Genomic DNA, 27,092 nt, shown 5'->3' with positions numbered 1-27,092 from the left:
CTTTATAGTACAGGGGTCCCCAACCTCTGGGCCCCAGATGGCTACCTGCTGTCAGATCAGTGGTGGCACTTGGTTAGAAATAAAGTGCACAAAAAATGTGATGTGCTTGAATCACCCAAAACCACCCCCCACCTCTGGTCTGTGAAAAAAAAAAATTGTCGTCTATGAAATCAGTCCCTGGTACCAAAAAAGTTGGGGATTGCTGTTAGTGGATTTTTTATTTACCTTTGCCTATTTCACTATGCTAGCAGGATATTTAGAGAATAGAAACCAGAAACCTAAAAATATTTAAGAATAAATTTCTTAAATATTGATGAATATCTGTATCAAATGATGCCTGCCTTCTTAGGCAAAAAGTATACACACATTTCTTAGAGAATGTTAGGAAATAATTTTGAAAATATAGGCAGAATGGGAAGAAACAACTCTTTCAACTTTTCCCCTTTTTAAAAGCATTAAAGTGACATTTTTGGCAAAACATTTTAAATAAGCCAAGTATTATATTTTTCATTTAGAAAACATGTACAGCTATTTTTTTTAATTGGAAAGAGAAAGTAAGTACTATTGATCAAATTCAGATCAATTCAGTTAAGTGATTATCTTGAATCCTCTCTCAAAGAAAGTAATGCAGTGGCAAGAAAACAGGTATTCACACTTATATGGGATTTAAGAAAAATTTGTAAATTTTCCCAAGTGGTTAAGACACTGCTCTTCAGCTCCTGATCTGCTGTCCACATATCCCTGCTGAGTTCTAGTATCATTCATCAAAACCTGATTCATGAATTCATGTCTTCTTTTTGTTTTTTTGCTCTAATGCACTGTATCCCATTAGACCATTCTACTTAGATAATTCCTTTTTAATGACTACCAAGGTTTTGGTTGTTCTTCTTAGTTGGCTCCTTGATTTTTTCCTAATTAGATCATCAAGCATCTGCCTCTCCCTCCTCTTTATTTACTGAAGAACTAACCCATCCCTACCTAATCAGACCATCTTCTCCATCAGTAGCACAAAAGTGGAGCACATAAGAATGCAGCCAAATAGGCATCATGGATAAGCTCAGTTACTTTCTCCACTTGACAAAGTGGATCTTCCATTTTGAAATACATGTTAACTGTGAATAATTGAGGATCTAGTAGTGACTTGGACATTTCTCCAGTTATACCTTTGGGGATTCCCTGGTGGCTCAGATAATAGAGTCTGCCCGAAATGCGGGAGGCCCAAGTTTGATCCCTGGGTCAGGAAGATCCATAGAGAAGAAAATGGCAACCCACTCCAGTATTCTTGCCTGGAAAATCCTGTGGATGGAGGATCCTGGTGGGCTACAGTCCATAGGATCACAAAGAGTCGGATACGACTGAGCAACTACACTTTTCACTTTCAGCATGATGAAAGGTCAAATGAGGTAGTACAAGCCCAACGTTTTAATCTGTACACAAAATCTGACTTTTGACTGTTGAAAGTTTTCCAGTTTTAAGAAATGTTTCATATGGAACAACTTCTAAAAATGTGATTTGTCACTTTGGTTTAATAATTTATTCTCATTTTCCTTAAGAGTAGACTCAATATTTATCATCTCTAAACATCATACTTCTACAGCAATTTCCTTCCTCCCTTCCTCCCTTTCTTCCTTTCTCTTTTACAAGGTTCTCCATGTCCCCCACCCCTCACCACACCATCTTTCTCTGAAATAAAATTCTTGAACAGCAATAAGACAAATAGCCATGAAGATAATGTACATCTGGAGATTACAAACAGGGAAGGTGGAAGAGATTTAGAATCAAATTTATGTATTTATCACTTTTGTTATATTCACAAATGAATTTATTTAGTGAGTTCATTTAAAGACAGAAAAAACACATTTTGAGTGACTGTTTTCTACTTACCTTTAGTTTTTAGTCTTAGTTTTGTTTTTTTGATAAAGTTTAGTATCTCACTTAATTTACTACAACCATATAACATTAGTATTATTAACTAGCTGAAAAGGTAAAGTAATTTTAATTCATGAGATGAATTCATTGACCAGAGGAAATTAATAGTCATGGTTCTTAAAACCAAAATATATAGTCTACTGCCTTTGGACAGTATCACTAGGACCATTTTATATGGTCCACTTAACTCCCAAGTGGGTAAAAAAAATAATACATTTGTTCAATCTCCATACAAATAATACATTTGTTCATTCTCTATATATGCCAATTTTCTTCATGATACATGAATCATTCTAAACTGTTCTCTAAATTCAGTCTCTGCTTGAACAGTTTTCTTTGTGAGAAAAACATTACTCCATTTTTAATAACATTATCATTAGGAATGTCTTTGCATCGACCTCAAATTGACTTCTATCCCTGGAAATGCCAGTCATATTGCCAAAATTAGATGGTAGACACATCCAGTAGATTATTTTTTCATGGTAGTCAGGAAGCAGTTTTTCATGTAGAGTACTTTCTGATACATTTTAATGTTTTTTTTTTTACAGGTATATATATGTATCACAAGTGATATTTGTTAGAAGTGTTTAAATGTAGGCCTTGTATCCTGTTTTAGACCAAGATTTGGATACTTGGGTTTCCCTAGTGGCTCAGACAGTAAAGAATGCTCCTGCAATGTGGGAGACCTGGGTTTGATCCCTGAGTTGGGAAGATACCCTGGAGAAGGGAACGGCTACCCACTCCAGTATTCTAGCCTGGAGAATTCCATGAACAGAGAAGCATGGCAAACTACAGTCAATGGGGTCACAAAGAGTCAAACACAACTGAGTGGCTTTCACTTTCACTTTTGGATACTTACTACTGCCAGTGACTTACAGCTCATTTTAAAATAGCAACAGTTGAAAAGAACCTCCTGAAACACTTACTCTATTCATCATTCTTTGCTATTTTAATTGTCTGTTAGATTATAGGCTTTCTGTCAGTATAGCTCCTGTTGGTACTGCTCAGAGATATATATCTGTAGAACTGCACTGTCCAAAATGGTAACCACTAGCCACCTGTAGTGTAAATTTATATTTAAATTAATTAAAACTAAATTAAAAAATAGTTTCCTGGTCATGCTGATCACGTACCATGTCCTCAATAGCTAGCTGCATGTGGTTAGTGACTACCATACTAGGTGGTGAAGATTTGGAACAGTTTCATCATTACAGAAAGTTCCAGTCATTGTTTTAGAGCCTAGCACCATTCATAGAGAAAAGAAATAGATATTATCTGACTGTCTTTAGGGAGCAGCAATCCCATTTATTTTGTCTTCACGCTGGAGAGGTAGATTTTGAATGCCAATATAGGAATATGTATACTTTAAGGGTTTTCCTATTGTTTTTGTTTCTTTGTTTTCATGGAAGAAATCTTAATGCAATTGCTATAGTCTACTTCTTAGTCCAGAAAGGCAGTCAAGAATGATCACATTGTGAGAATTTAATCTTATGAGTTCTTGTGACTGTTGATAAACATTAATGAAATGGTGGGAGTAGTGGGGACATGTCTTAGTCTGTTCAGGTCGCTACAAAAAGCAAAATCAAAGCAAAACCACAGACTGAGTAGCTTGTAAACAACAGATACTTATTTCTCACAGTTCTGGAGGCTGGGCATGCAAGATCCAGCTGCAAGCACGGTCAGGTGAAAGTCAGATCACAGACTTCTCTACGACCTCACATGGCGGGAGGGGCTAAGGAGTTATGCTGTGCTTCTTTCTCAAGGGCACTAGTCTCATTCATGAGGGCTCCACCCTCATGACCTAATCACATCTCAAAGGCCCTACTGCTGAATTCCAAAACTTGGAGGTAATATGTCAATACATTAATATCAGGGAGACATAAACATTCAGACCATAGCAGGATCTTTGAAAGTGAAAGCCGCTCAGTCTTGTTCACTCTTTGCAGCCCCATGGACTGGTCCACAGGATTCTCCAGGCCAGAATACTGGAGTGGGTAGCTGTTCCCTTCTCCAGCGAATCTTCCCAACCCAGGGATTGGACCCAGATCTCCCACACTGCAGGCAGATTCTTTGCCAGCTGAGCCAGCAGGGAAGCCCAAGAATACTGGAGTGGGTAGCCTATCCCTTCTCCAGTGGATTTTCCCAACCCAGGAATCGAACTGGGGTCTCCTGCCTTGCAGGATCTTTAATAAATCATATTTCTGACTGAATTGTAATGAGAGGTCTCAGCAATCAGAATCTGAAGTTTCAATTCATCATGATAACTTCTTGACTAAGTAAGACTGAGGAAAAAGCTTTGTATCAAATATGTGAATTTAAGATTATAGCAAAGAGACTATAGAAAAAGAATTGTTAAAGAAATTTGTTTTTTAATTAAATGTTCTTTCTTTAACTTTCTCTCATTCTAGACTTTTTTTTTTTTTTTTTACTAAATTCTCCAATGCTAGGTCCAATTTAAAGCCTGTCCCTCCACCGTTGGTTCACACTGCTAAGATCACAGTGTAGTACACAATAATGTGTCCTAACCATAGACCCCAAAATAATGGAGTTTGTTATTTTCTTGTCATTGATGAAATTCAGCCAAGCATTAATATCTATTCACTGTATAGAACCATTTCCTTTTGGGTATATAACACTAAAACACAGAGAAATAAGTGATGAGATTCTTTCAACATGGTATTTGTAGATTTAACTGAAGTGAAAAGAACATCTTATTAAGGCCCAGATTAGGGAGGACAAAAATTAAAGCATGACAGTTTGAGGAAAAATTACTCGTTGGCTTTTTTCCCAGTGTTCTTTTATCTTAGCAATTTGCTAATCTTAGAGAATAGTTAAAATAAGAGTAAATCAATAGGATGTGAGCTCTAAAGTTATTTAGCCCAAATTCCTCTTGGGTAGAGAGGACATGGGACCACCAGAGCTCTTCCTAAGTCTCAGCAGCTAAAATTAAAAATCCTTACACTATGCGAGAGAAAGCGACTTTTGAGATGCATTCTTGTACCAGCAAATATTTACTGAGAATTTATAATTGTCAAGCTATTGAGAGGTTTTGTTCAAAGATGAGACAGGCATAGTTTCAAAGAACACATAGTTTAGATAATTGTGTTGATTTTCCCTGTCTCAGACATACTCTTTAGCATCTACTCTAATCAAAGATAATAGGATTGTGTATGACTTAAAAGAATGTCTTCTTCATTCTTTTTAATTGACATTTTATAAAGTAACACTCATCAGCCTTTAACAGTAAAGCATGGTATTTAAGTAGTAATTGCTCTAAACACAGAACAAATATGCCCTGAAAGAATTATACTCATTAATGTTTCCCTGGTGAAGGATTGGCCAACTAAAAAAGTTATTGATTTTTTCCCTGAAGCTCTGAAACACAAGATGGCTATTTAGAGACCAATTTCAGCTGGAAAATGTAAAGATGGTTTCATGCATCCACCCTTTCATTCAGCAAGTATTAATTTGGTGTCTGCTGTTTAGGAACTGAACTAGATGCTTGAGATTCAACAGTATTTATTTTGTTAAACAAAGTTTCATTTTCTCCAGGAGCTCACCTTTTAGGTGAAATGATTATAAAATTTTAAAAGTATATATATATGTGTGTGTGTGTGTGCACGCACATGTGTGTGTGTGTGTGTGTATTATATATACATTTCCTAGTGTGTTAGAAGATGATAACTGGCAAAGAGTATGTTAAGTGGAGCAAGATGAGGAGTATCAGTTAGGGAACATATTTAAATAGGATGTTCAGCACTGGCATTATTACTGTCTTCTAGCAAATGCTTACAGAAGAAGGAATCAACCATATTGAAATTTTGAAGATTCTGGACAGAAGGACTAGCCCTTACTAGTGCCCTAACACAGGTTGGGACCAACCAAGGAATCCGAGAAGCAGCCAGGAGGCCAGAGTGGGCAGAGCAGTGTAGTTGGGAGGGAGAACCACAAGAGTGTGATCAGAGGGGTCATAGGTGCCGGTTCATATACGACCATTGTGAGGACCTTGATCTTACTCAGAGGGTATTGCAAAGCTATTTCAGGGCCTTATGCACAGGAGAGGCACAATCATGACTCGTATTTCTACTTACTTTTTGTTGGACAAAATTGTCTTTTCTGATCATCCAAAGTGAAGCTTACATTGATTGTACTGTAAAACAGCTATGGAAAAGAGTTGGACCTGCATTCAAGTTATAGTCACATTGTTTATTCAATAATAAATCATTATCAAGCACACTTTATATGCCCTAGTAGTGACTTCCTGGGAGAAAACTTTTATGCCAGATTTTCTGTTGTTGTTTAGTCACTGAGTCATGTCCATCTCTGTTCCCCCATGGACTCCAGCACACCAGGCTCCCCTGTCCATTATCTCCCGGAGTTTGCTCAGATTCATTTCCATTGAGTCAATGATGCCATCTAACCATCTCATCCTCTCAATTCCCCTTCTCCTTTTGCCTTCACTGCTTTTTAAACATTTAATTCAAGTTTATATATTCATATTTCCAATTAGGTTTTATTTATGCAAAGCTATTTAATAAGCATGTCTCTAAAGAAGATAGGTAAGATCCAACAAAAATCAGGCAATGAGTTTGATATTCTCATTTTTCATAAGAGTCTTTTAGATGAAACTTTGAAATTCACTGTGAGCAGATTTTCAATCCTTAATCTACTCCAAAAGAAACTGAAGAGAAATAATCAGATAGAAAGATGCCTTTTGGAAAGATAGGTAAAGACAAAGCTAATTTTTTCCTAATAGTCCTATCTGCAAACCTGGTTTGTATCATTTCTACTGAATACATATTGGGGGAAAATTATTCACATAAAACCAAACTATCACCAACAGCAATCTAACAAAATGAGTCTATTCTGAGACATCTGCAAATTGTTTTCATCTTGAATTTCCATCACACCATTCTAGGGTAACTGACTATCATTAGCATGACCACATAATTCAGGAAAAGGCAGAAGCAGGTTTCTGCAAAGAAAATGTGGATAATACTAATATATTCATACTGAAAAATTTTATTCCTTAAATGTGCTGTGTTATCACAAACTATATTTTTTTCAGTTTCTCTGAGTTAAAGAAGAGGTCTCTATGTTATAAAGGCAATTTGTTAAAAAGTAAGAACACAAATCTCTTTGAATATAAATTAAAGGGCATGTTGACCAAAACATTAGTTTGCTCTCCTAACAGTTAGCATTTAGGAGCAAAATTTCTCCATTTTAATGAGACTATCCATAATGAATCTATTCAACTTTCATAAACACTTTACTAATGCCAAATACATTATTTAATAATGTTAAACAACATTCATAGTATATAGAAAATATGCATTTCTATTACTTCATGAATCTAAAAGGGAAGAAATCAGAATATAACTTTGAATATAAGTGTAGAAAACAACCAATTTCTTCTGAAGACACATATACCTCAGTTCAGTTCAGTTCTGTTCAGTCACTCAGTTGTGTCTGACTCTTTGCGACCCCATGGACCGCAGCACGCCAGGCCTCCCTGTCCATCACCAACTCCCGGAGTTCACCTAAACCCATGTCCATTGTGTTGGTGATGCCATCCAATCATCTAACCCTCCGTCGTCCCCTTCTCTTCCTGCTCTCAGTCTTTCCCAGCATCAGGGTCTTCTCAAATGAGTCAGCTCTCCACAACAGGTGGCCAAAGTACTGGAGTTTCAGCTTCAGCATCAGTCCTTCCAATGAACGCCCAGGACTGATCTCCTTTAGGATGGACTGGTTGGATCTCCTTGCAGTCTAAGGGACTCTCAAGAGTCTTCTCCAACATCACAGTTCAAAAGCATCAATTCTTCTGCACTCAGCTTTCTTTATAGTCCAACTCTCACATCCATACACGACCACTGGAAAAACCATAGCCTTGACTAGATGGACCTTTGTTGGCAAGGTAATGTCTCTGCTTTTTAATATGCTGTCTAGGTTGGTCATAACCCTCCTTCCAAGGAGTAAGCATCTTTTAATTTCATGGCTACAATCACCATCTGCCATGATTTGGAAACCCAGAACAATAAGGTCAGCCACTGTTTCCACTGTTTCCCCATCTATTTCCCATGAAGTGATGGGACTGGATGCCATGATCTTAGTTTTCTGAATGTTGAACTTAAAGCCAACTTTTTCACTCTCCTCTTTCACTTTCATCAAGAGGCTTTTTAGTTCCTCTTCACTTATTTTAAAACTTAATTTTTTATGAACTCCTTTTATTAAAATGATTGCTGAGATTCTTCTTCGACCATATTTTAGATTTGAAAATTATATTAGGAGATTTTAATTTTAGTCTGAATTGAAAAAATATCTCTTTAAGGTATTTTCTTGTGTTAGAAAACATTTTACTTTGTTTTCAATTAGATTTTACTTTTTTGGGAGCCAGAATAATAGAAAGTGAATGAGTGAAGTCTCTCAGTCATGTCTGACTCTTTGCGACCCCGTGGACTGTAGCCTACCAGGCTCCTCTGTCCATGGGATTTTCCAGGCAAGAATACTGGAGTGCGTTGCCATTGCCTTCTCCAGGGGATCTTCCTGACCCAGGGGTTGAACCTGGGTCTCCTGTGTTGTAGGCAGATGCTTTACCATCTGAGTCATCAGGGGAGTAATGATATATAAAATGGTGTGAAAGAAAGAATGCTGACCTGGTTGTTGAGAGGTTTGGATTCTGGTGTATGTATACATCTACTTAGACCTAATTCAAACATATCACTATTATGTGTATTTTGGTTAACTAATTTGTCAAAGAGGTAGCTAAATTACATGAGTGTTGAGGCCTCTTCCTACCTTAAGATATTATGGCTCTGTAGTACCAAGTCTCCTTGGGAATCAAGCATTAAATTAGTATATTCTCATGTAGGTCTTATATAGATAGCATAACTTAGTATCTATGGTTTGATTACTGATACTCTTTGTGGAGTTTCATTGTTCATCAACAACCGTTTAATGAGTAATACTAAGCTGTGGTCTCAGCCATGGGGAGCTGTTGAATGAATCATGTGTGTTCATCTAATTCTATTGTAATCTCACAATTATAATGAAGGGTAAAACTTAGGTGCCACTTCACAGAAGGACATGTAGCAATAAATTAGGTATACTGCAGAGGATGAGGTAGTTGGACAGCATCACTGACTCAATGGACATGACTGTGATTGAACTCCAGGAGAGAGTGGAAGACAGTGGATGCTGGTGGGCTACAGGCTAGAGGGTATCAAACAATAGGGTATAACTTAGCAACTGAACAGCAGCAACTAATGTTATGTTGCTATACTAATTTCTAGCTTACAGAAACACTGGTACATATTAAAACATGTCAATCTTCACAATAACCCTTGTGCATGCAAGCTAGCTTGGTTCAGTAATGTCTGATTCTTTGTGACCCTACGGACTGTAGCCTGCCAGGTTCCTCTGTCAATGGGATTCTCCAGGCAAGAATATTGGAGTGGGTTGCCATGTCCTCTTCCAGGGGATCTTCCCGACCCAGGGATCAAACCTGTATCTCTTATGTCTCCTGCATTGGCAGGCGGGTTCTTTACCACTAGCACCATCTGGGAAGTTGTGCTTCCCAGCAAAACACTTGTATGTATTGAAACATGTCAGTCTACACAATAACCCTTGAGGCATTCCTAAAACACAGGCACACATACAAGCACACACATACACAGGAAACAAACATTCAGAACTTGCCCTGTGTTGTATGCTTAGAAGGCATTCTGACTGCATGTCCCGGGTCACATAAAAGAGAGTGGAAATAGAGTGTGAACCCAGGTCTTCCGCCTTCCAGACTGTTTCCAAGATGAAATATTATAGCTGCCTCTCTGAATACTTGGAAGGAGAAAAATGTCCCTAGTATTGATTTCTATGACAATCCCATGGGATTTTTTAAGAATATTTGCCTTTTTAAAAAGTAAATTTATTCTATACAATTTGGTGATGTTATTTTGTTTGTTTTTGTTTTAATTGGACGCTAATTACTTTACAATATTGTGGTGCTTTTTGCCATACTTTGACATGAGTCAGCCATGGGTGTACATGTCTCCCCCATCCTGAACCCCCTCCCACCTCCCTCCCCATCCCATCCCTCAGGGTCATCCCAATGCACCAGCTTTGAGTGCCCTGTCTCATGCATTGAACTTGGACTGGTGATCTATTTCACACATGGTAATACACATGTTTCAATGCTATTCTCTCAAATCATCCCAGCCTCACCTTCTCCCACAGAGTCCAAAAGTCTGCTCTTTACATCTGTGTCTCTTTTGCTGTCTCGCATATAGGGTCATCATTACCATCTTTCTAAATTCCGTATATATGCTTTAATGTATTGATGTTTTTCTTTCTGACTTACTTCACTCTGTATAATAGCTCCAGTTTCATCCACCTCATTAGAACTGATTCACATGCCTTCTTTTGAATAGTTGAGTAATATTCCATTGTGTTTACGTACCACAGCTTTCTTATCCATTTGTCTGCTGATGGACATCTAGGTTGTATCGCAGCACTGTTTACAATAGCTGGGACATGGAAGCAACCTAGATGTTATTTTGTTTTTTAAGTGAGTAATTATTTTAAGTGAATGTGAAAATAACAGACAGCTGTCCTTTGTTGATGTGATATGTATTTCAAGTATGGTTAGTGTATAGTGTACAGTAGAACACTGGAAAATATGATGTTAATTGAATTGAGCTCCCATGGAGAGGCTTAAAAATTATACTGAATTTCTTTTCAGTTTATCAATGTCCTTCTTATGATAAGATGTACCAAGTGGGAGTGTAGTACACATTGTGACCCTCTCTTAGGTTAAAGGGCTTCTTTTTTAGCTGCTAAAAGAGATGTGAACCGAAACCCTCAGGAATTAGTTCCACTCAAACTGCCTCAGCTAAAAGAACCGTGCCACCCATAATCATATACCCTTCCCAGGGCAGTCTGTATCCACCAACTGATCAGTATAGAAGTATAAGATCCTGGCTATTTTGCCCTGACTTAGAATAACTCTGAAGGATTATCAAAGCTTCAGAGCTCCCTGTGAAGCCAGCTGAGATCTTTCGTGAGACAGCATCACAGTTCAAGTTTTCCTTCCACCCAAACCCTGTACCCTTTACTTTTCTATAAATGTTGGTCTTGAGAGCCTTCCCCAATAAACTTCCTGCTTGGAAATCTCTATATAGAATCTGCTTCTGGAATAACCTTTTACTCAGGAAAGGGAATACCCAACCGTTTGGACTGTTAGGCACAGGGGTCTAAATTGACGTTGATACCAAGGCACCTTCATACCCTCCATCTCTAAAAAAACTTGAATCATCTGGATGTCATACTTAATGTCTCACTAGTGTGTTGTATTGATGAGATCATGCTTCTTAGATTGGGAAAGCAAGAAGTAACAAGTATGTTAGGAGTATTTTCAAGACAGATGCATTGTAAAGGATGGGAATATTCAGGGGTTTGTCATATTAGTGCTCATTACTGTTCAGTGTCAGGGACATGTCAGTATACATCCCCTAAATTGAAGGACAAATGATTACCTCTGATACCTGTCACCACGAGGAAGGAAATGCAACATGGGGTAGGCCTCTCAAGTTTTTGGAATCATCATATTCTGCACCTGAAAAAAAAAAATCTGCTCTGTCCGTATAAAGTGTGGTGTGGGAAGCTGCCAGCTTTGAACGGCTATCAGAGAAGCAGAGGCTTCTGTAGCAGGCCTAGGGTGCAGGAAAAGCAGCTCTGCCTCTTGGGCCTTATACTGTCTTGCAGAGTTCTGCAATGGAAAGAAGTGTCAGGTGGCATATTTGGTAAGTCCCTGTGGACAGATAGAGCAAGGCTCTGTGGAGAATTATATGCTTTTTGGAAAATATCTTTGCTTTTGCCACTGGGCGCTGGTAGAGATGGAATGTCTCACCATGGGGCTCATCAAATGACCATGTGGTCAGAGCTTTCTTCCTGAGGAGATCTGTGATTAAGATGAGTAGCGCTATCAGGAATTCACTGTAATGTGGAAGTAGACATCTGAGATTTGGTATAAACAACACCCAAAGACGTAAGCTAAGCTTGTATCTTAAGCAGACGGCTGAGGCCACTCCCCTTGCCATCACTGCCACCATAGCACTCACTCCACCCTCAGCACCCCACCTCACCCCCACCATCTCGTTCACTTTTGCACTAGGGCTTCTCACTCTGCTTGCACTTATATGCAAATGGAGGTTTGGAGGAGGAAAAGAATAGAGCTTGGTTTGTAAGTATGTTAGCTTAATATGTTGGTTAAGCAAAAACCGTGCTATCCTAGCCGAGTAGGCACACAATGTTAACTGTTTCTCATTGTATTCTGAATCCATGGGAGAACATTCGCCATGGGAGGGCCACCAAACCACCAAGTAGACAAACCCAGGAATCCAACTGATGTCAGCCAGACTCCGTCATGGCCCACTCCAGTGTTTCCAGAATGGACACATGAATGCAGCAGCCATGATGACAGAGATTGGAGGCTATTCATGGACCCAAGGGCACGGACTGACTGACCCAAGGCTACCACATGACTGAACCATCAGCCTCTCGGCAATAGAGACAGACTCTGAGTCTGATGCAGCACCATTCCTCAAGAGAACCGAGAAGATGCTTAGTGGCAAGGTGACTGTACTGGACCCCTTGCCCTTCAATGGCCATGCTTCATTTTATGAGTAGATATATTTTCTGAGTATGAATTTGCCTTTCCAGAGTGAAGGATGTCAAACAGCACCACTATCTGAGGGTCTGGAGAGTGGTGCACCAGATCAGGATCTCATATAATTCATGTCAGATTGAGACACTCAGTTTACCACCAAAGAGGAGTGAGAGTGAACACATGACCATGAGACCAAAGGCCACATTGTACCACCCAGAAACTCTCAGCCCGACAGAGCAAAGCGATGGGATCGTGAAGCCAGACTGAGGTGCCAGTTTGGAGATGATTCCCCCTCGGCTAGAGCACTCTCCTCCAGAATGCAGTGTACCTTTGAAACAAGTGTTGGAAAATTTTTCTCTGAAAGATAGATAATAAACACTTCAGATTTTGCAAGCCATGTGGTCGCTGTTAGAACTATGTTGTCGCTCTAGTGCAGAAGCAGCCGTAAATAACGTGTGGATGAGAGTATAAGGTTGAGTTCCGTTAAAACTTTATTTACGTAAATAGGCCACAGGGGGGCTTCCCTGGTGGGGCTCAGTGGTAGAGAATCTGCCTGCCAGTGCAGAGGACACGCGCTCAGTGCCTGGTCTGGAAGACCCCACGTGCTGCAGATCAACTAAGCTTGTGGGCTCCAACTACTGAGCCAGTGCCCTAGAGGCCACAGGCCACAGCTGCTGACGCACACGCGCCTGAGAGCCCGCGCTCGGCAACGACAGAGGCCACAGCAGTGAGAAGCCGGCACACTGCAACTAGGGAAGGACCGTGGGCAGCAAGGGGAACCCAGGGCTGCCAAAAATCAATCAATCAGTCTTTGTAAAAGGGGGGCGGTGGGCGACAGGATGGATTTGGCCTGAGGGCCAATGCCTGCACTGAATCTATGGCCTTTCTTTGTATATGGGTTCAAGAATCAAGAGGTTAAAGGATTTATGGCCCCATTTACTATCATTCCTAGCAATCTTCTTGAGAAATTTGTACTTTCTGTCTGCACAACTCAGTGCTTCTCCTGGGATAGATCTTCCATGTTAAATGGCTCAGATCCCTCATGTCTCTTGACTCTGGGTACTTTTCCACAACTTTGATTGTCTTCCAGTTTTCACTTGAGGAAAGTTAGGGGCCCTCTTATGCAAGAAACCTAACTCTAGATCATGATTCTGGAACCTCTGTATATGTCCATACGGTATTAAATATTATGCAATTAAGTAAGATGTTCACATTCACCCATTAAAATTTTTTTTCTCTCACATCAGTATTCTCTTTAACAGTTTGTGTGAATGAGACTTACTTGGAAACATATGCTGCTTTTGAGGGTTATGCTTGTTTAAAACATTCCCTATAATCTTCTTAGATTGACTCTCTTGAGGCTGTGTTTCAGAAAATGAGAATAATAATAATGGATGAAACTGAAAATGGATGAAAAACAAGCCTATGAAGAATGTACTCACATCTAAAAAGTTAGGCTGTAAATTATAAAGTAGTAGATACGAATCAGGCTTGAGCCACCAGACCACTGGTCTCTTTTCTGGCAGGAAACCAGCAGGATCCATCAGTGCATGGGGGAGGGAGGCGTTCAAGGATAATGTGACTCAGCCTTCATGTAGAGCTCCTGGCCAGCACCTGAGAGCAGGGGAAGGCTTTGAAACACAGTTCTCTCCCCCTCCTCAGAAGAACATTTCTTTTGAAGAATTGGTGCACTGTTTGCCCCAAGATATTTAACACCCCTCTCAGGCTCAATACTTGAGGTTTATTGTTTGCATTTAAAATCTGGTTAAGTCACTGGAGCTATGGTTGCTAGGAAACCAGCATTATTTGGAAGCTGCTTTACCATCTCTTTTCTAGTCACACCCTTAATTAGGAAGAGCCATCAGGCTGCAAACTTTTGACTCAGGTATTTTCCTCTTTAAAAGGTCATTGAGAATAAACACCACTTTCTCACCTTCTCCCACTTCTCTATATTCAAAAGCCGCTTGTGTAATACATTCCATTGTCATCTTGATTAAATTCTCTTTATAAAAGATTGCCATCTCTCCCATTGTACTTAGCATTTAAAATTTTCTCCTGCTGTGTATTTACATTGTGAAAGAAAAAGCAGTGTTCATTTATAAGTACAACTAAAGGGTTAACATTTACAGTTGGCAATATAAATAGCAGAGACCTTTAAAGGAGAGCTAATTAAGTAAACAAATCACAGTAATATGCTTTTACTGCCATTTTTTCACATCGGCAGCATTTGGGGTCCTGGATATTTACTGTTTCCAGTCTGAGGTTTAGAATAGTTTCTTTGTTGCCATTTCCTCTTTTACCTCCCCTCTAAAATAATTTTCTTTTCTCAAGTTGTTGGGATATAGCACTACCAATTTCCTGAAATAGTAGGAACATGATCTTCCAATTCAATATTCTTAAAAGGTTGGGCAGAGCTTAATAGCTTGAGAAAATAGTATCAGCAAATTATGCATACTCTCATCTATACCAGTCATGCAGATTACAGAATCCTGGATTAGCATTTACTCAAAGCATAGAAGAATGAGATTATAAAGACATTTAATACATTTCACATCTCCTTATTATAAACATGCTGAATTTTCAAGAAAAGATTTGGCAGAATGTGTTCGGAGGCCATATCTGTACATGGCAAGTGACAACAGAGCTGAACAGTCTGCTAATGTTTCAGGGGATCAGAGAATGTTCCTTTATCCAACAAGTATTTGTTGGTATCTAACAGAAGCTTTGCTAATGGCCAAGGGTAAAATGAAAAAGCAATTATGCTTCCTTTACTGAGGGGATTTTTATTCCAGTTAAAAGAAAAAAAAAAAAAAGGACATGTACACAGGAAGCATAAATAAAATATATTTATTGAGGGCAAAGATTGATTATTTGTACCTGCAAGCTAAAGAGGATGCCTTGTGAATACTTTGTTTATTCTGGACTGCTATGTATACATTCACAACCTATTATAATCTCTTTGACACAGAACAGAATGAAACCTATCTTATCATTTATTTTCCTCAATTATTCAATTTAAGAGCTTATGTGAATCTTCTTACACGCGATATCAACATTGTTCAAAGTATAGCACTTCTGAACACATCTTTGTAAATCACCTTGAAGTCTGTCACTTATTCTTTGAAGATCTTTATCATGGCATATATGTATACATATATATATATGTATATATACACAAAATTTGAAATTGGATTTAGGTGTAAACCATTGAATATCATTTAAAGATGAGACTGGTGTATATTATGGGTCTTTCTTGAGTGTGTTTTATTATAAAACTAATACATGGTTTAAAGTAATGAGATGCTAAGGGATTTTATTCTATTCCATGGAAAGCAAACCCTTCTACCAAAAAGAATACAACCAAATTGCCAATTGCCAACATGGTTTAAATAAGTATGTGACTTGTAAAGTGTCAGTCTTTTATGCATGTATCAACTGTTGCTTCCCCTGACAAACTATATTACATTTAATCCCCTTATAGACTTTGAATTAAAAATTGATAGTATTTTTCCTTTTGTTTTGTCTGTTAGGAGGCTCATAGCAAAATCAATGACTTATATTTAGGGAAATTTTTGTATGCATTTTTGGGTAGTTTACCTTGAATCTCATTGTCTATTTATCTTATTTTTCCTTTTTTGTTCTTGTTATCTATTTCTGTGCCATTGCTGAAGGAAAGTTACAGGGCTCAAAATAGCCTGGAGTTAAAACTCCCCTTCAGGTCCTCCCCACCATTCTATGTAAAACAAAGAATTCTCTCACCCAAGGAAAAAAAATGGACATTAAGGTTGAATACCAGCTCCCTGCTGGTCCAGCCTCTGGCCGATCTCCAGAATTGCTTGCCCCAGGCGTTTAAGAGATAACTACTCTGCACAACCTTGGAGAACAGGCCCCCTTAAGAGTAGCTTTCCACCTATATGCCTATATATACTTACTCTTTTCTTGTGTTAGGGCAGCTGCTCACTAATCTGACTGCTGCCCCTCCTCGCCTCATTAAAGGTGACCTGTTCCTGTAAAGTGCCGGTCTCCTTCTTTTTCTGAACCTTCTCTAACTCCCTTACGCTACAGTTGCCGTATATACATTTTAAAAATTATTTCAAACTTCTTTGAAAAAAATGTTTTTTTCTTTATAGATACATCTTATAATTTGTGGATTGTAATTCATCTTTGGTTTAAGGAAACAACAGGGAAGTGACGATAATTAGGATATTATTCAGTGAAAAATCCGTGAAAGGGTCAAGGAGGATATGTATTTCATCAAATCCAGCTTAATAGTAAATAACTATAATTCCTTTGGAATTTATAATAGATATTAAAGATTTAGCATAATATTAAGCAACAACAAATTGATTTGCTATATTGTAAAGATTAACAGTGCACAAACTAGATACATTTCCTAATTTCCAGAACATGAATGTGTTATGGAAGTCATAAACACTATTTCATTTACTTTATGAGTACAGACATAATTTAAAAGGATCCATTTTCAAAATAAGAGGAAATATGTCTAAGTGTACACTTTGTTTCACACACACATATATGTTTAATTATGCGTGCAAGCTATTATCAACCAATTTGGGAATAAAGAGGTAGGGCTTAGTCTCCTTGAACTTTTATGCAATATTGGAATTTATACTTGCATCAGTGAAGTGAGGTGATGTTCATTCTATTGTATGATGATGATGCAGTATTTACAGACATGTCTTTCCACAAGTTTGAGTTTCATAAAATAGATCCAAGTTCAAATCAATATTCAAGATCCCTTTTCATCTCACTTATGACAGTGTTATATGGTAGTAGCATTAAACATCTGAATCATTACATGTTATGTATTGTGCAAAAATTTTCATCAATTCACAGACCTACCATAGAATTTTAGGATTACACAGAATTTTAGCTGATTACACAGACAGCATGAGGATACATACTCTCTTATTTAAAAAAAATAGTATTAACTGATAGTAATGAGTGGTTTAGTAGTAGAAGTAGTAATAAAATTAGTAGTGCTAACAGTTGAGGGTTATATGTGAATAACAATTAGTCTTGCAGTTCTATGAAACATATTTAATAATTTGCCTTATTGGTTCAGAATATGAAGCGCATGTGCACAGAAAAGTGAAATGAAAAGGCTGTGGTAATGAGTTCCTAAAGCTCTTCATCTCTAAATGATTTTAATATGTATGTGGCAGAGGAGGCTGTGTAATTAGCAAAATGAGGTGGAAGACATGAATGATAAAGTGCAATTTGCAATGATAGAGGAACAGACCTTTGTGTGTGTGTGTGTGTGTGTGTGTGTGTGTGTGTGTGTGTGTGTGCACATATGTATCTGTGTGTTCTTTGTAACCCTGAATTGATGCTTTATCCCTGAACTTGCTCATGCTCCTAAGAATACAGTGCAGGGCTAAAGGATACTTAAATTGAGACACACAAAAACAAAACCCAACTAAAGTAATTAAATTTAAGATGGAAAATTGTTTAATAGCCATGTCATATTTTACACAGCTGGAGCAGTTGGCATCTGGAGGGGGAAATGATGCTAAAGATACACAAAAGGAGCAAAGAGACACAATAATACTGGTACAGTGTGGGAGGGGATGCAGGAGTAGGAATCATCAAGGTTACAACTGTTTGCCACTCCCTTTTATCATCTCCATGCACTGCTTTCAGAAGTCCTTTGTCCTCTGTTGCTGCAGTGAGTTTTAAAAGATCTAGACAGGATAAAGTCTCAGAGATTCTTAAGAGAGAAGTTTTCATAGAAATTAGCTTCTGGGTTTGAACCCAACAATCCTGCTACACATTCCATCTTTCTGTTAAGAATAACTTCTTACATTGATATTGTTAATAAGCTTGGCTGGCAAATCTGGAGTTAGGTCTTCTGAGTAAATTTTAAGAAAGGGCTGTGACAATGCCTCCACTTGCATTAGGAGAGAAATTGAATAAAATCACTTTTCCTTTTTCACCTCCCTTCACCAGTGAAAACCACTGAAAGTATGGAATTTGTCTCATTCCTCTCTGTGCCTGTGACTGTCCTTACCCTCTCAGCCTTACTTCTTCAGCTACTGGTAATATATCCTTATTTATTAAGGGGCTTCCCTGGGGCCTCAGATGGTAAAAAAAAAAAAATCTGCCTGCAATGCAGGAGACCTGGGTTCATCCCTTGGAGAAGGGAATGGCTACCCACTCCAGTATTCTTGCCTGGAGAACTCCATGGACAGAGGAGCCTGGTGGGCTACAATCCATGGGGTTGCAAAGAGTCAGACATGACTGAATGACTAACACACATCCACACTTTATTTTACAGGAAAGCTCTGTGTTATGAATTTCTTTGAATGGGGTGGTGGCAGCTTGCTTTCATTACTTGTTGGGATCATTTGCTGACACATTTCCGACTGAACAACAACTCCCAATTGTAGTGCTAGGAATCATGATAGGAAGTCAATGTCCTCCCCATTTCATGAAGTATTCAATATAATCTGTTTTAAACTGTCTGTTGGATTCAACTTTACGGTCATTGACCCCTGGAGTCCTGGTGCTGAGATAAGTGCACTGACCTAAGAGAAGCCCAGAGACTCCAGTTTACTTTTATTTCTACTGATCACACCTGGTTATCTCAACCCAGGATGTACATGCCTCCCAGTGGTTGACCTTTCACTCTACATGGCCATAGATCTGACATATATATATGTACAGTCTATTGAAAGTTCATATGTCTATATTTACTTAAAATATGCTGGAATATTGCTGCTAGTTTCATAACTATAGAATAAGCTCAGAATCCCTACTAGGTGCTCAGCACATATTTATGAATGATGGACTTTTAAGTCGGTGCCCCTGTTGCATGCTCTAGTGATATCCTGGTAAATGATGGCCACCTGTGAACAACAGTTTAGGGATGGAGCCCAAGGCTGAGGAACTGACATACAAAAAAACTGAACCTGTGGCCTTGCCATTGTGACTACAGAATCTCAGTTAACAAGATAAGATCTTGGAAAAACATTGTAATTTTTCTTTTGCTGGTACCAGTGTCAGATGCGCCCTAAGTGGTCTCATCCCTGAGCTCCCCTTGAGACTTCTTCAACGTGACCTTCTTAGGTTGCAAACTCTAGTTTGAGTAAACTTCGTGCAACCGAAGTCATACGTTCACAGAAACTGGTATAATCACAGGAGGTCAAAGTGTTCTATTTTGCAGCTGAATTTCAAAGTGAGCTGGATAATTTTATGACCAGCAGTAAAAGTCGTAGTTATGAGAGCTAAAATAAAAAAGCTAATCAGATCTCATGCTTTAGGATATAAACTTGTCACCATAAGCATTAACAAGATTTTTCTCCCCCCTTAGACGGCCATGCAGTATGTTATAGAGGATTTTCATTTTTTAGTCATCTGAGCCATATGTTTGTTCCTGGGAAAATTTAATTCATCATGCATTTATTAGATGCCTGTTGTGCACAAAGTACCATCCTAGGCTAAATTTCCATAGGACCAAGAGGCTTGAAAAATAGAAATAAGCATAATCTAGTTGCAGACGGAAACGTACGCAACCAGAATCTACATCAATGACTCCAAGGCATCAAGAGTCACATAATTTCTAGGAATTCTCATTGAAAAAGGGACCTAATATTCTTTGGGGCAACTGTAAATGGGATACTGTGATCAGGAGTTACTTCTTCTCAATTAAAATCTTTATCAAAGGCCGAGGTGAAGAGTATCCATCCAACTCTGGAGAGGGTTCCATATGACAACCCTACATGTCAGGGGGTATTTAAGGGAACATATCTGAGAGTAAGAGATTAGGAAAACCCTAGTTTGCTTTAACCTGGTCTGAATTTCTTATCTAAGTAAGCTTTAACTCAAAATAAATAAATAAATAAATAAAACAAATATCTCTTTAGGAGATTTTTTTAAATGTGCAATTTAAAACCTATCTCTGTGATAGCTTTGTCACATTTGAAGGAAATTTTTCTTCTATCAATGGCAGAAGGAACCATGATTCTGAGTGGGAGTCCATCAGGAATACTAGATGGTGGAGAAGAAAAGCGATGCCAGGAAGCTCAGGTCATTGGGGAGGAGAAGAGAAATAAAGCACAGACAAGGTCAAATTCTAGGTTTTAAAGAAGACCCTGGTAGTGAGAAATACCATTGCAAACATCCAGTATCAAGTTTCCCCTGCTACGTGGAGGGAGGGAGGAAATTGTGACCAATTCTATTTTCACTGTGGCAGTAAAGCAGCTAAAGAGGAAGAAGGCTTTCTAGACAAGAGTTTGGACTATGAATTCTAAAAGAGTGGGGTGAGGGCTTCCATGTTGCTAGTATAGCCTACACTTCAGCTACAAAAAAGGTCTACTATAGAAAATAGAATAAAATTAGGTGCTATAAGATAGAGGAGCAATGAATGGGTCATGGAATTTCAAGAAAAACAGCAACTAATTTTGAGTGGAAGAGTGAGAGAAAGCTTCCAGAGAAGATGATATTTTAACAAAGATAAAAGGGTAAGTAGAATTTCAGGTGACGGAGAAGGCATTACAGTGTAGGACATTCCAGTGTAAGCAGATAACACAAACAGCAAAAGAAAAGAGTTTAAGCATTCCTGTTTTTCGGGGAAGGACTAACACTACAGTGGCAGTGAAATTGAACTAGAGTGCTCTTTTTGGAGAAGATGAGACTGGAAACTGAATCTCACATTTGTAATTTCTTTAGTAGACAGTAGGGAGTCTATAAACAGAGGATGGCCATGACCTGAAGCATTTTTAAGGACATAAATCTGTAAGCATTGTGAAACTTGGCACTGAGAATCAAGAGATAAACAGATCATTCTCATTACCTGGAAAAATATTCTCTCATTTTTTGCTTGATTAGAGTAGGGGCTTACCACTGGGCTTTGGCTTAGACATTCACTTATCCTAGGAGCCTTCATGATCCTCAGCTCTGGATTAGGACTAAATTGTAAATATTGATCTATTTGTCATTATCTACCTTACACTATCAACATCATTAAAGCAAGTGTCTTGTCTGCCTTATTCTCTACCCATAAGTTTTATGTGCCTGGTGTTAGTGGATACTTAATCCAATTTTTTGAATAAGTAAAAATGCATGAATGCATTGAACATGTCAGTTAGGAGACATCAGAAGAAGAGTGATGATGGAAATGAAAAACATGGGAAATATACTGAAAATACTATCCAAAGGATTGGAGACATGTAAGATGTAGAAAGGCAGATTTTAAGGTGTCTCCTATGTGTCTATCTTGATTGATACTACTACAATGATACAGTTAGAGCTTTATTTCCTTTCAGACAGAATCTCTTCCCTGTATAAAAATTTTGTTCCAAGTGTTTGGAGATTTCTTATTAATTTTAGAAATGGTGTCATGGTCTCCCCATATATGTATCCTCCATTCTGATTCCTCAATTGAAAAGACGTGAATGAGATTCTGGTGCCAACTAAATAGGGTCTGATACTCTTCTTGGCTGTAATTCCTTCCTGCAATTCTGATGGAAAGAGAATTCAAGATGTGGGATGTTTAGTTTTGATGCTGTTGACATCTGAATCTCCCAAAACTGTTCCTGTAACCCTTCTCTATATTCAAGTAATATGCCTGACTTTGTTGTTGCTGTTTAGTCATTAGCCATTCTTTTGCAACCCTGTGGACTGCAGCCTGCCAGGCTCCTCTGTCCAGAAGATTTCCCAGGGAAGAATACTGGAGGGGATGACATTGCCTTCTCCAGGGGATCTTCCCAACCCAGGGACCAAACCTGCATCTCCTGCATTGCAGGCAGATTCTTTACCACTGAGCCACCAGGGAAACCCCAGTGTAGCTGAGAAAGGTAAACTGCGTCCTGAATTTCCTAGAATAAAGGGTTCAAGTCTATGAAAGTCTGTAACATTGGCATTATAGTAGTAGAATTGTCAAATAGTCCACAGATATTGTCCTAAAAAACATGAAAGTGTCTAACCTGTACCCAGTTTCAGGGGGTTAGTTATGGTGCCTGGGCTGGAAGTTGTCTTCCATTTAAGGTATCTATTTTGAAGTAGAAGAATTGAATAGTATTACTATATATTGTAATGTGTTCCAGCACATTTATTGTAATCAAAATTTATTGTTTCAAGGAAAAATAGGAAAAAGCCTTAAATATTATTTTAAAAAGAAAGTTAACTTTCATTGAAAAAACACCTGCCTAATTTGATAGCAAATATCAGAATGAAACACTGACATTCTCAAAGTGATTCAAAATCTGAAATAATTAAATTCTTAATTTAGATTGGAATTATTGTCACTGGTCATATTTTTCTGCACATTAATCTAAAAGAGTTTTGTATTTGGATTATTTCCGTCTTGTGTACCCAGCCACTTGGCAATTTAGCCATTGAAAATGCACCTGCTTCTCAGATTGGCAAGGCAACAATTTGCTGTGAAGAATCAGTTGGTTTGAATGGCTAATTGGTTACAGGTGCAATGAATTAACCATCTGTCTTAGAGACTGGCTCATCTAAGAGAAGGAAAACCCCTTTCCTTTCTGTTACTTTGGGAGCACGTTAGGGAGATATGATTGGAAATTACAGATGCTGTGGTGGTGGGTGGGGTGAGGTGAGTGGGAGGAAAAGAAAGCACATTCACAGCTTAATCAGAACATTGCCGAGTCTTATGTGAGACTAGTTTATTAACTTTTATCAGTAATCTAATAACCTTTTGCATGAAACCTTCAACCAGCTCAAAGTATAAAATATTTGGCTTATATCTGGAAGAGAACATGTAACCCCATAGGTGGATTTACACCAGAACATTTGATTATGCGTTGGTTTATGTTTTTATTTTCTAGCTGTTCTTTCTTGGTTAAAATTTTCAAAATATTCTGAACATTTGTGACATTAATCTATCGGTGTGTTATAATATTTAAAAATGGGCTTCCCAAGTGGCTCAGAGGCAAAGAATCTGCCTGCCAGCGCAGAAGACACAAGAGACACAGATTCGATCCTTGGGTGGGGAAGATCCCCTGGAGAAGGAAATGGCAACCCACTCTAGTATTCTTTGCTAGGAAATCCCATGAACAGAGAAGCTTGGTGGGCTACAGGCTATGGGGTTTACAGAGTCGGACATGACTCAGTGACTAAGCAACAACAAATATTTAAAAGCAAATCTTTAGTCAGGTGACTTTTTGACTGCTCAGTTGAGGTGAATCATAACATTTTTAAATGGGCAGCAACCACTTTTTTTTTTTTTCCTGGATGATCACAATGTCTTGAATCCAAGATGGTAAAAGGAATTTCTTGTTAACTAGCAAATGTCAGTCTGCATTGGGTGACTAGATGGGGAATGATTAGGTCATTGGGTCTAATTTCACCTCTTTGCCTTCAGATAAACACTTTTTTCTTGCCCAAAACAGAATTCATGTTTTATATGTTGTTTACTCTGCTTAACTTTTAATAGACATTAAATATCTAAGAGTTCCATTTGGCGTAACATGCGTCCATGTTAACACGTTTCCTCAGTGAGTTGTCAGGAGATTCACAGAGTTCTGTAATGAGTCCTATAATGAACTCCAGGCTTTCCTGGTGGCTCAGATGGTAAATAATCCACCCGCAGTGCAGGAGACCTGGATTCCAACCCTGGGGGAGGGGAGACCCCCTGGAGAAGGGAATGGCAACCCACTCCGGTATTTTTGCCTGGAGAATCGCATGGGCAGAGGAGTCTGGTGAGCTCTAGTTCATGGGGTCACAAAGAGGAGGACACAACTAGTGACTAACACACACGTAATGAGTTCTGAGTACGGATTCTTCTGCAAGCCTCTCTGCCCAGCTACATTTATCATGGGGAATTGGTAAAATGAAAATTAGCAGTTCCTCCCAAAGGGATGAGGAATCTTTCAAGGTACAGGCACCCAGGAGACTATTTCCCTTTGAACTGGCCTTGTAATATATCCTGATGTTTGATTGACTTGGTTAAGGAAACTAATACTTTTTCCTTAATTTCAGCAAAGCACAATTTTTTCGCCTCTGTTGCCCTTATCAAAGCACATGACCTCTTGACATCGCTGAGAGGAGCAATGTAGCCAAGGAAGGACACTTCTAAATCATTTTAGTTATTGAGACTAAATGGGAATTTTAGGCATGATTTATTGTTTTCCAAAAGTGCTTAATTTCTCTTATAAAATATCTTCTAATGCAAAGAGAATATTTTGGGAAAATCCTATTTTCAAGATGCTTGTTAAGTAATAAACTCTATTTTTTTTCATTTATTTTTATTAGTTGGAGGCTAATTACTTTACAATATTGTAGTGGTTTTTGCCATACACTGACATGAATCAGCCATGGATGTACATGTGTCCCCCATCCTGATCCCCTCTCCTGCCTCCCTCCCCATCCCATCCCTCTGGGTCTTCCCAGTGCACCAGCCCCGAGCACTTGTCTCATGCACCCAACCTGGGCTGGTGATCTGTTTCACACTTGATAATATACATGTTTCGATGCTGTTCTCTCTGAACATCCCACCCTCGCCTTCTCCCACAGAGTCTAAAATCTGTTCTGTACATCTGTGTCTCTTTTTCTGTTTTGTGTATAGGGTTATCATTACCATCTTTTTAAATTCCATATATATGCATTAGTATACTGTATTGGTCTTTATCTTTCTGGCTTACTTCACTCTGTATAATGGGCTCCAGTTTCATCCATCTCATTAGAACTGATTCAAATGAATTCTTTTTAATGGCTGAGTAATATTCCATGGTGTATATGTACCACAGCTTCCTTATCCATTCATTTGCTGATGGGCATCTAGGTTGCTTCCATGTCCTGGCTATTATAAACAGTGCTGCGATGAACATTGGGGTGCATGTGTCTCTTTCAGATCTGGTCTCCTCGGTGTGTATGCCCAGAAGTGGGATTGCTGGGTTATATGGCAGCTCTAATTCCAGTTTTTTAAGGAATCTCCACACTGTTCTCCATAGCGGCGGTACTAGTTTGCATTCCCACCAACAGTGTAAGAGGGTTCCCTTTTCTCCACACCCTCTCCAGCATTTATTGCTTGTAGACTTTTGGATAGCAGCCATCCTGACTGGCGTGTAATGGTACCTCATTGTAGTTTTGATTTGCATTTCTCTGATAATGAGTGATGTGGAACATCTTTTCATGTGTTTGTTAGCCATCTGTATGTCTTCTTTGGAGAAATGTCTGTTTAGTTCTTTGGCCCATTTTTTGATTGGGTCATTTATTTGTCAGGGATTGAGCTGCATGAGTTGCTTGTATATTTTTGAGATTAATCCTTTGTCTGTTTCTTCATTTGCTATTATTTTCTCCCATTCTGAAGGCTGTCTTTTCACCTTACTTATAGTTTCCTTTGTAGTGCAAAAGCTTTTAAGTTTCATTCGGTCCCATTTGTTTATAGTAATTAACTCTAATTGGGTTATTTTAAAAAATATTTCCCATCAAAGAATAATAAGAAATTGAGTATATGACACTCATTATAATTCCAGTTTTCTGTACCCGGTCAAAATGTCATAAAATAGTCTTTCAAGAGATTGACAGTTTAATTTCCTTCATTCATTTAGAAAAATACATTTCTAAACTTTACATTCTCTTTGAACACAAATAAAATTTTATTGTGGTGGAATCTTTGTACAATAATGAAATATTTCTGACAAAAGCTCACTCTTTTCAAATACCATTCAATACAATATTATATCTGATCAAAAAATTTAGTTCAAGAGTTTAAGATCATTATAAATATCCATGGTTAATGTATGCCTGGAAATTGCTTAGAAATAATTTGTTACAAATTAACACTACAGGAATAATACTCTTTCACTTTCATTCATTATTTAATTTCATTTTTTCATTTCATAATCTCATTTTCTTTTGTAGCCCAGTCAGTGGAAAGTCACCCATTAGTAGCGTTTTTTTTTTTTTTTCATATTTCTGAGTGAATACAAATTCTCATATTGACTTTCTCTTTTAAGTGAAGGCCCTTCATTGTCTCCCTTTATTAGTCTTCTAGTGATGCTAATTCTCTGATGTAAATTTGTGTTGAAAAATCCTGTGCCACAGAAGCTGTATGCACAGAGCTTACTTAGAGCTGAGAATTATATATCTTGTTTAAAATACCTTTGCCGTCATCAGAGCTGGAAGTCACTTAAGAAGTCTTCTTTCAGACTACCAATTTTTCAAAAATTTTATAGCAACAGGACTCCTTTAAATGAAAATATAAGATACAATAGAAAAGTGCAATACTGCTGATCTAGTTGGTGCAAGGAAAAAGTGCTCAGATCCATTTTTGTTACTTTCCCTGTTCTATAGCTCTTAATGTTCTGGGTAAATAGTCTTTTCTAACCATATTTTTTTCCTTCTAGGCAACAGAGGCATAAAAATATCATTTGGCTAGTCTAAAGGTAACCAATGAGTTATTAACAAAATAAGAAGGAAAACTAAGTATTCTTGAATTCTAATCTGGAGCTTCTGTACTGTTAAAATATTAATTTTAGTATATGAATTATCCATATGGTTTATTTTTATTGGTTAA

Source organism: Dama dama, chromosome 31 (assembly GCF_033118175.1).
Source record: "Dama dama isolate Ldn47 chromosome 31, ASM3311817v1, whole genome shotgun sequence".
NCBI classification, from domain to species: Eukaryota; Metazoa; Chordata; class Mammalia; order Artiodactyla; family Cervidae; genus Dama; species Dama dama.
This window is presented reverse-complemented; position numbering follows the sequence as displayed.